Consider the following 2,500-nt stretch of genomic DNA (forward strand, 5'->3'; position numbering starts at 1 on the left):
GCGCGCGCAGCTTGCGCGCAGCGTGCTGATTCTGTCGACAGTGAGGCTAGCGAAAGTTGTCCTGCCATGGCGTGCGCGCAGCCTGTGCGCGCAGCTTGCGCATCTGTCGACAGTGAGGCTAGCGAAACTTGTCCTGCCATGGCATGCGCGGCGCCTGCGCGCAGCCTGCGCACAACATGCGCGCAGGCTGTGCGCAGCGTGCGCGGAGCTTGCGTGCAGCTTGCGCATCTGTCGACAGTGAGGCTAGCGAAACTTGTCCTGCCATGGCATGCGCGCAGCGTGCGCGCAGTCTGTGCGCAGCATGCGCGCAGCCTGTGCGCAGCATGCGCGCAGCCTGTGCGCGCAGCTTGCGCATCTGTCGACAGTGAGGCTAGCGAAACTTGTCCTGCCATGGCATGCGCGCAGTCTGCGCGCAGTCTGCGCGCAGCATGCGCGCAGCCTGCGCGCAGCATGTGCGCAGCATGCCGGCAGCATGGTTCCAGGTTTTTTCAAATGTCGACAGAATTTTTCAAATCTTGTCAAACCCCGTTTTTATTGAAATTTCCTCGCACAATAAGCTCCCCATAAGTAGTCTATGATTTTTAGGACCTTCTCCAACTTACAAAACTAAAAAATTCCTCCCGGATTTGTTTTAATGATTTTTTCAATTTTACGACTTCTAAAAATAATAAAAAATACTTCCCGACTTCAAAAATTTATGAAACTTTTTCCCATCATAGATTGCATGTTTCTTAGTATCCCTGCAAAAAATCACGTCCAAATACCTTGTATTGAATTATTTAGAGCCCATTATGACTCCTCGCGCATAGGTGATGTCTCTTCCTGTCAAAGGGCTAAATGCATAAAATGCTATATAGGGGGGTGTGTGTTGCCTGCATATGCATGGCAGCCCATGCCTTCCTAGCTGCAGCCCCCTTCCCCCACGCCACACCCATGTCATGTTGCCTCGATATGTTGCCTCGGTATTATGGGTTTGGTGTCGGGGTCGGGGGGCTGCCACCCATGGCGGTGGTGGCCGGAATCCGGCCGCCGCCACCACGCCGCCGCCATGGGTGAGGGAGGAAAAAAAAGGCGTGGAAAGTTGCGAAATGGGGTTGTCTAGGCTTTTTTTTGGCATGGGAGAGCATGGAGTGCTAGGAACTCCTTCTCAAATGCACGGGCATGTCGACCACAACCTCATTTCTCAACAACAACCACCCGTGTGGGGTGGCGGTGGGTGGATAGTCGCGGATTGGGGCTTGCCAAGCCAATGTTTTCAAAAAATTTCATCAAAATTAAAAACAAATGTTTTGTTGCCTTCGGATTTGTGGGCGAGCGGCGAGTCGGAGTGGAGCCGGTAAAGTTTAACCTCGGTGTGCACGGTTGTTTTTAGAAACTCAATCCAATGCCGGGGACGTTGAAAGTGACGCTCTTATGAGTTGCAAACCCGCAAGATTTAAAGAACCTTTTCAAAACAATTTCAAACCAACAAGATTTAAAAACAGAAATTTTCATCAAAATGAAAAACAAATGTTTTGTTGCCTTCGGACTAGTGGGCGAGCGGCGAGTCGGAGTGGAGCCGGTAAAGTTTAACCTCGGTGTGCACGGTTGTTTTTAGAAACTCAATCCAATGCCGGGGACGTTGAAAGTGACGCTCTTATGAGTTGCAAACCCACTAGATTTAAAGAACCTTTTCAAAACAATTTCAAACCAACAAAATTAAAAACAAATGTTTCGTTGCAAACAAATTGTGGGCGAGCGGCGAGTCGGAGTGGAGCTGGTAAAGTTTAACCTCGGTGTGCACGGTTGTTTTTAGAAACTCAATCCAATACCGGGGACGTTGAAAGTGACGCTCTTATGAGTTGCAAACCCACAAGATTTTAAAAACTTTTTGAAAATGTTTCTTCTAAATGACACATTTTGATCCTTGGCAAGTGCTCAATCCGTAACTATCCAATCACCGCCACACCACACCGGTCGGGAGTGTGTGAATGGTGTGCTTCCCGGGGTTGGCATAGATAATCTTTCGCATCGACAATCTTTTGCATGCGAGGGAATGTCTATGCCAACCCCGGGAAGCACACCATTCACCCACTAGTTGTGGGCGACGATGGGTTGGCTTCAAATGAATTTTTGCTTGGGGTTGTCCTCGGTATGCTTTTGTGTTGGGAGTACGGCCACCAAACCTTCTCAATGCACGGGTATGTCGAGGATGGCTTTCGGCGGGGTTGATGAAGAAGCTACCCAATTCTCGGCCACACGAACACATGGTGACGATGCGTTGGCTTCAAGTGAGCTTTAGCTTGGGGTTGTCTTCGGTATGCTTTTGTGTTGGGAGTACGGCCACCAAACCTTCTCAATGCACGGGTATGTCGAGGATGGCTTTCGGCGGAGTTGATGAAGAAGCTAGCAAATTGTTGGCCACTCTCACACGTGTGGGGGTAGGTTGGCTTCGAAAGAAGCTATCCAATCCTCTGAGTGTGCGGTTGAGCTATGATTAAGATTGTCTAGGCATTGCTTG

This window comes from Prunus avium, unplaced genomic scaffold (genome assembly GCF_965620075.1).
Source record: "Prunus avium unplaced genomic scaffold, drPruAviu1.hap1.1 HAP1_SCAFFOLD_151, whole genome shotgun sequence".
NCBI classification, from domain to species: Eukaryota; Viridiplantae; Streptophyta; class Magnoliopsida; order Rosales; family Rosaceae; genus Prunus; species Prunus avium.